Source organism: Haemaphysalis longicornis, unplaced genomic scaffold (assembly GCF_048455015.1).
Source record: "Haemaphysalis longicornis isolate Haplotype H1 unplaced genomic scaffold, Haemaphysalis longicornis Haplotype H1 scaffold_12, whole genome shotgun sequence".
NCBI lineage: Eukaryota > Metazoa > Arthropoda > Arachnida > Ixodida > Ixodidae > Haemaphysalis > Haemaphysalis longicornis.
Window position 1 is genome coordinate 119,497,479 of NW_027526225.1, and position 15,692 is coordinate 119,513,170.

At 49.7% G+C, this 15,692-nt stretch overlaps 1 long non-coding RNA gene across 1 annotated transcript; it reads left to right on the forward strand.

Annotated features, from left to right (window-relative positions):
• The first annotated feature begins 3,560 nt into the window (after window positions 1-3,560).
• LOC144162147 (uncharacterized) lies at window positions 3,561-10,221 on the forward strand. Its single transcript, XR_013320629.1, has 3 exons — window positions 3,561-3,842; window positions 7,361-7,446; window positions 10,000-10,221. It is a non-coding gene; the product is annotated as an uncharacterized LOC144162147 (long non-coding RNA).
• Window positions 10,222-15,692: the final 5,471 nt, after the last annotated feature.

Genomic DNA, 15,692 nt, shown 5'->3' on the forward strand with positions numbered 1-15,692 from the left:
ACCACATTGTGTGTTGCACACTCAAACGTGGCCATACACGGAGGAAGTACGGTTGCAACACCACTTTATACTCCTCTCTATCTCCGCCGCCTGTTCCCTAGTCGTATACGCTCCTCGCCACACGCCGCATCTCCCCCTCTCACCTGACATTGCGCAACGCCACGCGCTCTCCGGCAGCCACCTGTGCGGCGCTGTGGAGCCTGCGCCATGACTGGCATGTCCGTGCTATAATGAAAATCATGCACCCTCCGTCTCACGATGACGATGGTTGAACGCGAAGCTTTGTCGGGATGGATTCTTTGGTTGGCCAATCCCACACTGCGAGTATGTGCTGAGCATAAACCCTCTGCTGAGTATAAACCTTTAGCGTGGGAAAGGGGGGGGGGGGGGGCAACGGAGCTGTCGCCAAGCTTCACCGGGAAGCGTTTTAATTTTGCTACACTTCACCCACAATCACCATCATAGTCGGAGAAAGTTGGCTTTCCTGCAGGGAGTATTCGCGTTACAGACGTCGCCAGTGGGAACACTAAAGTTTCGGTTTAAAGCATTTTCTTTACCCACCATTCGTGTTCATCTTTAGTCCGTGACCGCGACACTCTCCTTATAATCCAACTTGACAAATCTCAATATAATAAACCCCAACATAGCAAATTCCACCTGAGCGCCATCTTCGATGGACTTCCCTTTTCACAAGGTAGAAGGGATCCGATTATTTTCAAGCGAAAGCCTTAGATCTGGATGTTTCAAGCACACGCATCGTCAGGTGCCGGGAACCCTGACGTAGGAAAAATTAATGCCGTTCCCCTCAACGTGAAAGCTGTCGGAAGTGCAGAGCAGTGATTCGCCATAATGGGCTGTGGCATGGTTATCCGATCACTGCTACAACCCATCACGCTCTTCGTCGCCCTGTCTCGCTCCTTTCTTAATAAATGGAACGGAGGTTCGTCCCATGCAATTCAAATTTCCCGCCCTCACAGTGCTCGCGCGCGCCTTGCCTACAACAGCGCGAGCGGAAGGTCTGTTCTTTTTGTGCTTGCTTTCATCCCGCACGTGCCGGCGCCTTACTGCGCAGTTTGGAACGCGTTGTTTTTGCGGTGGTGGTTGCGGTTTGCGGGAAAGGAGCTCACCTGCATACAACACAGTGCGGGGAAGGGCAGTATATCGGGGGAGTGAAAGGATGGAGTAGAGAGAGAGAGAGAGAGAGAGAGAGAGAGAGAGAGAGAGAGAGAGAGAGAGAGAGAGAGAGAGAGAGAGAGAGAGAGAGAGAGAGAGAGAGAGAGAGAGAGAGAGAGAGAGAGAGAGGATAACGAATAACTAGACTAGCCCCGGGCCTGACGGTATAACAGCGAAGCTCTTAAAAATATCTTCTCCTTACTCAGCTTACCTGCTTTCGTTGTTATTTCAGCAATCCCTAGATTCAGGTTGCTTGCCGGACGATTGGAAATTTGCCCATTTTACCCTACCATTTTTCGAATCTAGCGATCGGTCTGATCCCCTTAACTATAGGCCTATTTCACTTACTTCAATCAGCTGCAAGTTGCTAGAACATATTCTTTTCACGCATGTTGTAACCCACCTTAACCAGAATAACTTCTTCATTAGCAATCAACACGGATTTAGGAAACATTTCTCATGTCAGCACAACTTTTTGAGCTGGTCACTGATCTCCATGTTTCGCAGCACAGGTTGCTTTGTACCGATGCCATTTTTGTCGATTTGTCTAAAACTTTCGATCGGGTTCCACATCAGCGTCTAATGCTTAAAATTTGTAATCTTAATCTGAATGACAAAACAACCCATTGAATTCGCAGTTTTTTAACAAACCGTTGGCAATCTAAGATTAAACGACCATGTTTCTAACCGTGTGGGTGTCTCATCAGGAGTCCCCCAAGGGTCCGTACTAGGCCCTTTACTATTTCTTATTTATATAAACGACCTCGCATGTAACATTTCCTCGTCAATCCGTCTCTTTGCCGACGACTGCGTAATTTATAGAGAAATAGTAACTTCTGATGACGTTTCTACACTCCAGCATGATTTATTTACTCTAACTGAATGGTTCGAAAAATGGCTGATGAAAATAAACGTAGAAAAAACTAAGCATGTGCAATTTTCTTCTATGACTAGATCAGAAACTTGTAATTACTTAACAAATGTGTCTGACTAACATGCTTGAATCCGTACAGAACAAGGCCGCGCGCTTCATTCTATCATCGTACTCAAGATACCAGAGTGTATCTGCCTTGAAGGATGAACTTAATCTTCCCCCTCTCACCCAACGCAGGCAGTTTTCAAGGTTAACCTTTTTTCCACACCCTGTACCATCATGCAACACCATTCGCTAGCAAATTTATCCTCCCGGCACCATATACGTCCGCACGCACCGACCACGCTCACAAAGTTACCCCAATTTTTGCCCGAATAAACAAATATCAAAACTAACGTACCCCTTGTGCTGGCAGTCAACGAATGGAATTCTTTACCTAGTAGCCTAGTGGACCAAGCAGACGCCTCTTCTTTTCAAACCGCACTCCTCGCTTTTTAGCGATTCAAAATAGCCTGTAACTTGTCTTCATCAAGCTAATCTTTTCCAGGCTGTAAATGTGTGTTCCCGCTTTTCAAATACCAGATTTTCTGTCACTTCTACACTTTTTTGTTTTTTGTATATAATGTCTCACCCTGTATTTTGCAATTGTATACTCTTTGTGATTTATGATATTCTAATGTCACTTTTGTTGTGTTGATTCTTTTCTTTTTACAATATTGTATGTTGTGTCGGCTTTCAACTCATTCCCCCCTTATGTAATGCCCAGGGTACCTAAATAAATAAATAAATACATATCCTTATAACAATCGGGAGACTTCCCAAATGTGGCCCCCATGACCCATTTCCACTCCAGTCTTTACCCAACCTCAGCATGCCCCCGGGACCCTTTCCCCGAAATCCCTTTCTGAGGAGAGGCGGAAGGCCTCGCTTCATGGCCCCGACCCCGAACTACAGATCCCCCTGGTCAAGAGGGCGGAAGAGGTCGCCGGAAGGCAACCGCCAACAGCCACCACGAGTCAACCGACTTAACTCAAGAACAGCAAGATTTGTTGACGGGCTAGTTGGTCTGATACTTGGAAATTGCTACTTTTTGAAAATCTGAAAATTTGAAATTTGAAAATTTGAAATTATGAAAATTAAAAATTGTCTAAATGGTTAAAGTCTTGCTTGTAGGGTTGACGATGAACATGTACTTTCTTGGCGTTTTGCATATGCATGTTCGCCGCATGCGCCAATTTGTCTTATATTTGGGGGCGTAAGCCCTTGAACAAATTAGTTGTTAGTTGCGCTCGTCCTGTTGTCTCCTCCTTGTGTCGTCATTCCGCGCAATCCTCGTGGCTTTTTCAATTAACTCAAGAAGACGCCCGGACCTTCAGCTACCAACAGGTCCTCGCTTTACACGACCCCTTTCCCCGCCCACTTTTCTTGCTAGTTATATTGGCTCCAGTAAACGCTTCCTCCTTTTCTTCCTGTCTAGAACACGCCTTCCCAGCCACTCTCTTCCAGACATTCCTGAAGGGGGATTGGCCGGCAATGCCGCACCAGGGAGGCCGCTGCAACAGCGGCAGCGGCAGCGACACCGGCAGAGACGAGGAAGAGAAGCCAGGCTGCGGCTCGAGGGCTCGTTCGAGGCTGCTTCCTCTGCCAGCGTCGCAAACAGGCAAGGCGACCCGTGGCCTCGAGGCTCAGCATGGCATCAGGAGCCGCCTCGGCGAGGCTGTAGCAGCGGTGAACAGGCGGCGCCACGCTGGACAGCCAGCGCGGGACACGGGCCGATCGCGATGCCGCTGAAACCGTGAGTGGCTCGCTCCGCTGGGGCCAGAACGTGGGCTCTGGTGGAGTGGGGAAATGTGTTTGTTTGGATGCCTCGGAGGTGGCGCTCTTGTTCGTAGGAGCAATGTTGCTTCTGCGAGGCCCCGGGCACCCTCTACCATATTATGTGGCGCTGTGATAAGAGCCCCCACCTACCGCCCCTACCCCTCCCCTCCCCTGAGCACTTGTAGAGAGCACTGTCCAGCTCGGACCCTGACGACCAGCTTTGGCTGGTACAGAGAGCCTAAAACTCTGCAATAAGCAGCACGAAAGACGTGTGCGTGGGGAACAACGGAGCAGAGGTCGATCCACTGTTAGGAAATGAAGGGAGGAAGCTCTGGGGATAATTGTGGCTCACGACTGTTTGCCTGCGAACAGTCTTCAGGAAAAATTAGGAAAAGCTACAAAGAACGGGGTGCACGAAGTCTTGCTCTACCATAACGACATGCCAACGCTGTCCATGAGAGAGCGAGAGCGAGAGAGAGAGAGAGAAAGAGAGAGAGAGAGAGAATATTCTGTTGAAAGATAGAAGGAGGAAAGGAGTTGTAGGGAGCGTTGCGACATTCAGAGGCCTCGGTCCAGGCTTCTGCTGACGGCTTCCTGAATAGAGCTTCCTTCCTCCCGGAAAGGAAGCTTTCCGGGTGGTGGAAGGAAGCGAGATGGGGTGGTGTAAGGAAGCGGTGATTGAACGTGTGAAGGGTAAGCATTCCGGGTTTCCGAAGGCTGGTGAAGCGAAGTTGCGTGATCAGCGCTCGACAACAGCTGAAAATGACACGAGTGCCTATGAAGAGCCCTTGAGGAACCAATAGGTCGCAGCTCCAGCAGTCCTGCCAGTACAGCTTTAAAAGGAGTCACGATTAAAAAATCCGAAAACGAAGACTAAGCGCTCATGCCGTCTCCCCTGCAGTGCTCGTTACGTTCGCGCTTCGCCTTTGGCTCTTCCAATCGTGGACCGCAAACGTGCCTAACAAGCTCTCGGGATTAGTCGCTGCGTGCAGCGCCAGGTGTAGTACTTTTTCTATAAAGATAACCTTCACTTGTAGAGATCGCGTCGCTCGAAACTCTCTTGCAACCATCGTATGAACGCTGTCTACTGCACCGTCTGTCCCCGTCCCTTTTTGCGCTCTTTATCTCGACCTGAGTGCTAACCGCATCCTCCAACCATCCGCTGTGTTGTGCGTGTCGAGGGACTGAGAAATTCTTGCTTGCACCTATAGACGCGTGCACTCTGTTCTACGCACTGACGACAGGCTCAGGCTGCCGCAGACTGCCAGCCGTAAATTATATCGCATTTAAATGGCTACAAGATCTGGTCCAGTGGCGTGGGGTTGTACCGTTTTACACGCCTACGGGATTTTCAGCGCGAAAGTATTAGTTGAATCTATAGGTCGAAAGTCCGGCACCGTCGGCATCGTAACCGAGAGACGGTAGACAAAATAACCGGTGGGCCAAAGAAAAATGTGGTTGATTCCTCTGTCATAGGAATCGCGGTAAAACACGAAAGTGTAATGTGCAGCGAAATCTGCAGATGAGCATCATTTGCGGGTCGGCGGCTGTCTTGTGGGTGTGCTTGGCAAGCGGAGTCCTGCTGGCGGGTCGCTTCGGCAAAGGTGTACTGGCGTCATTTCCGTGACGGATATGACGTCAGTGAAATCTTGGTGTATCCCGGCATAAAACACTTCCGTGTTAAAATATAATAAACGAAAACGAACAACCCTAAGTATAACGTACTCTTTAGTACTAAAGGTTGCTTCCCCGCAAGAAGACCCTGTGTGCAGAGGTGCACCCTTTACAGGCCACTTGCTTCGTTGTACTGGCGTCACTTCCGTGACGGATATGACGTCAGCGAAATCTTTGTGTATCCTGGAATGAAACACGTTCGTGTTAAAAGTTAATCAACTTGAAAAGAAAAAAAAGATGGTCGCCTGCCTGCTCACTTTGCCGCAAATGTCGTGAAAGACGATGTCTCTCTCCTATTTCCCGCTCACCTCTCGCGCCCTCGCTCCTCCCACGATAAACACGCGTGGAGGTTTTGCTCCACCGTGTTTATCGTCCACGAGTCCATTCAATTTGACCGCGTTCCACTGCTCGCGCTCCTTACCGGAGCATATGAGTATTGTGGGACTTCTTGGAATGCCACCTGGAGGGCTAGTGTCGCGCGGGAGCCCTTTTTGCATTTTGAGTCAGGGGATACTCTCCAAGGCGTATTTTTGGTATTTTATATCGCAAAAATCAAGTAGCTATTTATTTTTAAATTGAAGAACACTGCAAATATCAATTATGTACTGATTTTTTGCCTCAAATATCCCTAATGTTTTATTTTTGCTCAACAAAGTTGACAAGTATGAACAATGCCACCAGAGTTAGTATTTTTGCAATGTCTTGCCTCTATAAACTTCACGTGAAAGAATTCGGTTTCCTCTTGGCCGGGTGGCTGTATCGAGGGACAGACAGACACAGGTACAGAAAGACCAAAATTTCCTATTGTAATTAGCCGTAGAAAAACTATCGTCTTTAAAACTGGATATAGTATTTGAGTCTGGACGAGAATCAAGCCCCCCCCCCCGGATTACAGACAGCTCGATGGCTGACAAAAGATGGATGTAGCGAATGCGTTGTGGCCTTGGATATGTAAACGTGCTAGAGACATGTACTTAGGCCTACACGAGTAATTTGACCATGCTTAATAGAGAGTTTTAGCATAGCGGCTACCGGAGACTCACGCTACAGCGGCGGGTTACCCCCGACTGCGCAGGCGCGCGCGGGGAGGGCGAAGAGGTTGGGAGGCCGGCCCGCGGAACTAATTCGCCCTACCGGAACGAATGCGCACCGGCTCAGTCGGCCGCCGCTACCCGTCCCCGTAGCGTTAGCGGATGACTAGACGAGTAGCAAAGTACGTTTGCGCTAAATGTATTTTTTTTTTCCGAGAGGACGCAAACGCAGCTATGTGCCGGCTTGACGTTATAGGCCTAAAGGTATGCGTTTTGAGCTATTACGTAGCCAATTCGTACCCGTAGCTTTGTGTACAGCGAGTTTGACGTTTTTTTTTTTAAGTCGTTAAATCTGCTTAATGTAAACTCGTTCATGGGCCTAACAAGCTCGATTGACCAGCGCTCTCAGTCATACGAAAGAAGTAAAAACGCGAAGGGGAAAGGATGACGATTTTTATTAGAGGAAACGTTCTATATGCGCCGCGCCGAGCTTTGCACTCACTCCGAAGCCTCACCTGTCGGCGCAGCAGTCCCCAGAGATCCACGGTGCTATAGCAGTGCCCACAATATCGGCAGTACCGCTCGGCAATCGGTCACTTTTGCTTTCACATTCATGACATCACAAGAAATGCTTGGGTGTCCTCAAAAAGTCTTCATTGCTCCCGTTGCATTGTGTTCATTTCCCTTCTCCTCCAGAGCAAATGTAAGGGTACTCCGCCAAACTGATGCATGCGCTCTTTGCTGCTGCTGCAGGTGTAACACTGCGACCGTTCTTATTACTGCAATGCAGGCACAAAAAGAAGAGCCACAAGAAGGGCGGCGTGGGTTTCAAGGACGTGCCCGAGGGCAAGAAGTTCGCGAGCAAAGAGGAGGAAGGTACGTCACCCGCTTCACTCACACAGGAGAGAAAACTCGCTAGAGGCCCCCAGTGTTGTCCCGGTCACAGTTACTGGAGTTGCGAAACTCCGCATAGGTCCCATGTATCAAAAGCCGGTCTTCAGTTGCCCCCCTGCGCTGGGGGAAAGCACGGGGCAAGTTGTCTATCCTGTCGTCTGTCGGCAGAAAGTTGAAGTAGTACTGAAATTCTTGCGGCCGCTGCTGTAAGTCATAAAACGACAAACCATCTGGCACATTTTACATAATTAATTTCTTCTAATTTAAAAGCAAGCTTTATTTTACGAAAAAAATGTGATTATGTGATACTTTATCGAACTTCAGTTTTTGTCCCCTAGGGGCGCGCCAGTACACTACGCCAGTGACGCTACATGCCCGTAATTGGTCCCTAAAATTACTAAGGTAGCGCCAACTGCTCCCTCCTTCTCCGCTGCCCTGCTCTTTTTTCTTTCCCCTCACCCGCGGCGCCGCGGGCCCTTTAACTACAGTGCACTAGAGGGGCTTTGGACCCCTCTAGTGCACTGTACTTTAACTCCGCGGCGGTGCCGCCATTTTTGTTGGCTGCGTCAGAGCAGACGCACTCGCAACGCTTCCAGCCGCTCGCTGCAGTTTGCTCTTGTTTTCGCGCCGCAATCGCTCTTTGGTAGCATTTATAAGATTTCTAGAGCCCCGTTTTACCAACACGCACTAAGTGAGGTTGTTTCGTTTTTTATGTGCATACACGGCCGCAAGAGCGTACAGCCGTTGCTTTGCGAATATGCATTTCAAGGGCCAATTCAACGTGCGCGAATTTAACAAAGCGATAACAGAAATTGCGAATTAAACGTACGTCAACGGCGCGGTCACTACAATAGCTTGCCTTAATTGTTTTACCTAGCCGCAATTTTTTTCTCGCAACAGCCTCAATTTGCGCCACACCGACCAAGCACATATTACGCAGCAAATCGCTCCAATGTCATAACAACGGGATTGTAATACCACCCGGGTCGCCAACGCACAAAACATGACTTCACGCCACAAAGAGCTTACACGCACTCGGAACGCACACGCTGCATGGTCACACGAAAGCTGCCGTCGGCGAAAACAAGCGCGAATTCAGGTAAACAATTCTCGCGTCACGAAAACCTCACGACAACCGACTGAACATGCTACGCCGCTGATAATTATGCTGGAAGTTAAGCGCGCCCAAGACAAATACACGGCCTCTTATCCAAAGCAAAGCTTACGACGAGATGAACTCGCCGCTGCGCGCAATGCCTACTCAGAACAAAGGGTAGACGACGGTTCTTCGTAAGTGACCGCTCAAGCTTGCGCAGAATTTAACAGAGCAAGAACAAGCATTCAGAAACACACCTCGCAAAAGAGTGATGGCAGCGTCGGCCTGAAGTATGCCCGTTCAAATCTATGCAACCAAACTTTTCTCCTTTCTGCGTCGCGTTTCCCGGACGGAATAACCAAGTCTTCTGCCCACCCTGACGATATTCGCGCTGCCTAAGGCACAACACATCGGCACCGAGAAGCAACGTAAAGATACAGCGATGCGACATTTGTTCGGAAAGAGCAGCTAATTCTTACTTTGCTATTAGCTGGTGCCTACGATAAAGCCGGCACTGAAGCTCCGTGGCTCGGCAGCCAAAAATGGCGCCGCAGCGGTGGTGTTGCGCAATGTCCCAGCCGGCGAGGCATCGGTGAGGCGGCCCGGCGGCGGAGGCAGAAGAAAAATGCCACGTGACTTTTCTGTTGGCCAATGGCGGGCGGCGCTGGCCGGAGAAAAAGAAAATAGCAAAACACGGAGGAGGAAAGGAGCGCGGGTGAGGGCGAAAGGCGGCGAGATCATAGAATGGCGCTACCTTAGTAATTTTAGGGGCCTTAATTGCCCCTCAGCGTCAACGAAGCAAGGGGGCACGCGCGGCCCGGATTCTGAAGCGGAGTTTCTCAACTGTATACATTGAACTCTGGTCCCAATCGCATTGCAGAAAATGTGGCCGAAGTGACTATGCACAGTGTTGCTTGATTTTTTACAGCTACTGCGGCTAAATCTGGCGAAATGCTGCGTACGATTTTTAGAGCGCTCCGCAAAGCTATGGGTGCGAATGAAACGAGCGGCAAAGAAAACATGTTCGTATTTCGCGGCGTCCGAAGGTTTATTCCGCGTTTGCGTAGCTCTTGTTTCCCGATCAGCTGCTCTTCAAGGGCAAGTAGCAGCGAAGGCAAAGATCCCCAGGGGGTCCGGAGCCCTCCACAGTGTGCCTCATAGCCAGTGTAGCGTCGGCGCGTTAAACCTCATAATCAATACCTGATTTTTAAAAAAGCTACGCGTATACGAGTGGTATATTCGTGTTCTCGGTGAGCTAATCTATCGATCTAGAGTGTCCCTTTACGTTTTACTCCTCTAAAAGATCAACAACACTGACTCTTACCTCCCACTAACTAAGCTCCTCTTTTCCCTTCCTGGATAAAGTTGTCACTCTTTGAGTGGAAAAGCGCGCAGCGCCGCACTCACGCTGTTCTCGGCACCTTTTCCGTCCCCTCCAGAGAGGCACAAGCAGTTCGAGAGCCAGCGCAAGAGCCACTACAAGAACGAGTACATTAAGCTCAAGGAGAGACCGCCGCCCGCCGACGATGACGACGACGATGACGACGACATGTCGAGCCAGGGCGTCGGCAGTTCGTCGAGGAAGTGACTGGCGGCGGGAGGGGCACTGGGAAATCGGCCGACGAGAACGTGGCCTGCTTCTTGTCCCGTTCCGGCGTCCCTCTTCCCTCCACTCCTCCCTTTTAGTGCTCATTTGAAATAAAATGTCTGGCACAGCATCCATCGCTGTGGCTAGTGCTACGCAACTGCGGCTGTACTACACGACTGCGACAGCGTCGTCCTGTCGTCTTCTTTCCCTCATGACTTCATAATATACGCTGTCGTTCAAGATGTTTCCTTGGTGTTTGCCAGGGGGGCGGTACCAGCGGGTCGGTCACTGGTGCGTCATTTCGGTTCGTTTAGAACAGAGCCGGAGTACACAACACATACCAGTTTAAAATAGATTACAGGGGTGTATTTACGTGCTTCCAACAGGTACAAATCCTGTGTTAGACCTCTGGGTCCTTCAACGGCGGCGCGATGCTGAGAGCGGAGTTACACGTCTGATCAAGGATAAGGATCTAAGGCTCGTGTCTGCGAGCTGTCGCAGACACGAGAGTATGCGAGCAGAATAAAATAAGCGTCGTCTGTCACAAGGACTGATGAGAAGGGAGTCGCAGGAGGCTGATTTGATCTTTCCGTCTGACTGGTTGAAACGCGTGGGTTTCTTGCGTGCGAAAGTCAAATGACGAAGTCAAAGCAGCTGCAATCGAAGTACAAGCGTCAACGATCAAAAAGCAAACCACCTAAAGTCAAAGTACAAGTGTCAATGTTCAAACTGATCAAACTGCCTGCGAGTCAAGTTTACTCCGCAGACGATAGTAAACGCATCCCCCATGAAAAAGCTGAGGGCGCGCCCCTCCCCAAAGTGAACTGTTCAAATTCGCTTTATAATCCGAGCAGCTCGACACTGTCGGTGTGGCGCAATCGGATAGTCGTCTACTTCATAACGCCAGGGACTCAGGTTCGATTCTGACCACAGGAAGCGCTTTTTTTGCGTCATCATCATCATATCTATGACTAAAGTTGGCTTTCCTGCTGTGCGTTTTACGTAACGACACCACCATTAGTGGGACCAAGAAAGCTTCGCTTTAATATTGCGGGAAGTGGTTTTCAAATGTACATTAAATATTGTTACGTGGCGGCGGAACGAGCGAGACGAACCGTGCTTGAAGGTGAAGGGATGTATTTGAGAGGCGGCCATGGCAGCCCGAGCAAGAATACGGGCTACCTCCTCTTCGATGGTGGTATATATAGGTGAGCACACGCTGCTTTCCTTGTCATAGCCCTTTCGTCGAGGTGACGGCAAAGTGGCGAGTGCGGTGAGAATGAGCATGACAATGACAATAAACAGGGAAGTTGGTGCCGCCACGAATGGCGATGATGACAGTGGTGGTCCCTGGTCCTGTATCAGCGATGTCCTCAAGGCCGCGATTCAGCATCGGAGGGGCGTAAAGCCACGCCGGACGAGAGGACGTAGGACACAGAATCGTGGGTTGGTATCGTCACGTCCGGGTTCATCACAGCGAGTCCGCAGTGGGTTTGATCGGCTGCTCATATAGTCACGAGTACGCGTAATGCTTCGCCATTCCCCTGCGTGTGCTAATTACGCCAAGTACGGCAAGGTTCTGAGCATTACGGTGAAGCGGCCGCTTTGGGCCTCTGAGTCGCTGTTACAGCCGCTGCAGAACAGGGGCAAATGAGCACGATCTCCGCAAAGGTCAGCCCGTTCAGCGCCGTTGCAGGTTGCTTACGAATACAGTTGGACCTGGATACAGTGAAGATATGGATATAGTGAAAGCAAGCCGGGGTTCCTAATTTACATTCATAGATGTATTTTTCCCTATATAGCGAAGGGGGTTATAGTGAAGAAAATGATATCGAAAGATAAAACATTAATTATTCACTATACTGAGGTAAACATTCAAAAGTTGTAGCCCCGTTATACAAGCGGCGGGGATTGGAGAATACGAAGCTTGCTATGCCAAGTACCGCGCTGCTGACGAAACGACGGATGATGAAGTGACGACGCCTCCGAGCAGGGCTCAGGTTCCTTGGCATCATCAGAACAACACTACACACTCTGGGGACACAACGCGCTGACTGACTACCAAGCATTTGCACGAATTGAGGCGCTTTTAGGAGTTTTGAGAGCTCCTGGCCGAGCATCTGTGCAAACTACAATCCTGCAGCACTTCCGTCCATTACACTCTTAATATTATGTACCCTTAAAGGAGTAGTGACACGAAATTTCAAAGCTGAGATAACTATGTAAATGCTCCCTTTTTTATCAGGAGATATCTCCCAGCAAGTTTCAACAGCAACCGTTCGGTGTAACATATTTTAAATCCATTTTAATCTTCGCCCGCACGAGAAAGCCCAGAGTGGGCCGTCTGCTACTTGCCCCAAACTGCCGACGTCGGGCTCCCGTGACGAAGCCGACGCGCTGGCTGTGGTTGGCGCGCGCTGCTCCGGCGTGTGTACACGTCATGGTTCTGGGACTGACTTCATGCTGCCGGGACACGTGGTGACGGCGAAGACCCCGGCCGGTCTGGGCGCGCGCGTGAGCTCGCTCGCGCGCGCGTCTAGAGCGGCAGCGATACGGCAAGAATGGTGACGTCACGTGATACCTCCTGTCATGGCGGCAGGTCGGCGTTCGTTTTGTCGAAACCGAAACTGACCCGAATAAACGACGCCGTAAATGAACGTTTGCGCTGCGCTCGACCGTCTAATGTGTCATTTCATGATTAGTGGGCTGGTAGGCACGCATAGCAGCGAGAAAAAAAACACACCACGAAAATTTCGTGTCAGTAGTCCTTAATAAAATGGTTTTGTGTTTAGTTTCGGATGTCTTATTCTTGTCTGAAAAATTAGCGCCACGTGGCGCCGAGTGCCCATGGTGCCGAATGCTGCACACGGTGCCGGTTGTCAGGCCAACCATCGTGCCTCACGAAACAAAGCTCTCAAAATTGAAGATGCGGGAAAAAAATAACAGCACCGCCGCTGGAGCGACGTACTTCAGCACCGCTCCATTAACAAGACTTATCTAATAATCAAATGGGCAAAGGCCGTCCCGTAAGTCGCCGAAGCCAAAAATTTAGTCGCAACTATTTTTATCGTATATATTCGTGTATAGTATTTATACCGGACATGTGGGTTGTCAAGAGCACCGCTACCAAATATTTGATTTTTTTTTTTTTTTTTTTGCGCCGTTACCAACCCATGGCCAAAAAATTGGCCGCCATCCCACCCTGCGAAAGTGGATGTCCAGCTAAGCTGTATAAACCACTACAACTGGTGATGGAGCTCGGGTATGAAATGTTTCTCGTCATCTCGGCGGGCTTGTCGATTGCGCTTGGTTAGTGTCACTAGATAAGTGTACAGAGTATCGGCACTCTTTTCTCCTATCGTTCCGGGCCGCAGCCATAATCACTGGTCAGTTCGTATTGCGTGACATTTGTTTAGACTGCGACGGTTCATGGGCGCCACCATTTTGTTGTTTATGCGTTTTATGTCTGCGCCACACGGCTGTTTCAAAGTCTTTCCGAAGGCCGTTGAACCAATTGTCTACCGAGTAAAATACATAGGGCGCAGTTATGGGCGAGAGTCCAATTGTCAATAGAAGGTTACCATGCAGCACAGGCATTATTCGGTCAACTCTGGTAGGCCTAATCAGCGTGTCCTCCCTGCTCTGCGGCTGCGCGCGACTGACGTCGTGACGAATGCGAATCAAAGATAACTCGTGTAGCAGCATTTCAGCAGTAGAAGTGTGTCCAAAGATGCCGCTTTGCTGCACCTTCAGTAGTTGCGTTAAAGGAGTACTGACACGAAATTTTCGTGTTACGTTTTTTTCGCTGCTATGCGTGCCTACCAGCCCACTAATCATAGAATGACAGATTAGACGATCGAGCGCAGCGTAAACATTCATTTACGGCGTCGTTTATTCGTGCCAGTTTCGGTTTCGACAAAAAAACGCCGAGCGGCCGCCATGACAGGATGTATCACGTGACGTCACCATTCTTGCCGTATCGCTGCCTCTCTGGAAGCGCGCGCGAGCGAGCGCACGCGCGCGCCCAGACCGGCCGAGGTCTTCGCCGTCCCCACAGGCACGGGCAGCATGACGTCAGTCCCAAAACCATGACGTGTACACACGCCCGAGCAGCGCGCGCCAACCACAGCCAGCGCGTCGGCTTCGTCACGGGAGCCTCGACGTCGGCAGTTTGGGGCAAGTAGCAGATGTCATGTCGTCCGCTCTGGGCTTTCTCGTGCGGGCGAAGATTAAAATGGATTTTAAATATGTTTCGCTGAACGGTTGCTGTTAAAACTTGCTGGGAGATATCTCCTGATAAAAATGAAGCGTGTTACATAGTTATCTCAGCTTTGAAATTTCGTGTCAGTACTCCTTTAACAAACGGCCCGATCGAAGCTAACGGCAAGGCCGCAGATGTGGAAATCTCGCAACACTGATAAACGCCAAAATGGCCGCCGCTGCCGCCTTGCGTTCCTCTGCGGCGGTCAAACCCGGACATATCGAACACGGGTATATAGAATTATTGCCTATATCGAACACTGTTTATACCACGCGGAAAATCACACACATTTTTAATTTTCCTTTCGAACTGGGACGGACATGAAATGGGTATATCGAACTCCGCCACCCCAGACCACTCACGCTCTGTTGACAGGCGGCGAGCTTTCCCGCAGTACCCTCGAGGATAGCGGTGGCGCGATGGCCGTTCCCGACTGCTGCACATCGGCGCACCGATACTTCAACTATAGTGCCTAGACTATACTTCAACGTAGCGGTGAACGCAGGCTGCTGCATTTACTGCACCGTGCGTTCATTTATTGATTTGTACCAGTTTATGACGCGTTTTTTTACGTGATTTTATCTATCGAATTTTGGCTATATCGAACTATTTCGCGGGCACCGGTCTGTTCGATATATCGAGGTTTCACTGTACCTTCTCTACTGACACTAGGCCCGGCTTCTCTGGCGGCAAATGCTGGGTCCTGCCTAGCCTGACGCAATGGCTTGGTGCGCGTCTTGGGCAACAACTTCTATATTTGGGGATACTAGTCCTGCTTAGCCTTCAAATATAATCTGTGCACATACTATTTACCAGGAACACATGGGGGAGGTCCCATTGTTCACAGACGCCTTATTACCCCTAACGCGGTTTCGGTGCTTGTTTTGTGGTTGCCTTAAACAAATTCTGAGCTCTATGCTGTATGCCTGATTAGCCTGGCGCATGACCTCGGCGTCATAGGCCTTGGCGCCCTGGCTTTCTGGCCACGGAGACGAAACCGTTGGGTATCAGGGGTATACAGCCTTGCTGTAAAAAAAAAATCGTCCCCCTTCGCAACTGAGATTTTTTATTTATTTATTTATTTATTGATACTGTCAATCCCTTCTGGGATTTTTACAGGAGCGGGCATAGTCAAAGAACACATGTCGAACAGATTTTTTTTTTGTTTTTACAATAGTTAACGAAGAAGTATAACGACAATTGACTCGAAGTACAGAGCTTGCAGTAGCACAGAAATTATTCAATACAATAGAGGTAACAGAGATAAACGGCGAAGAAAAGAA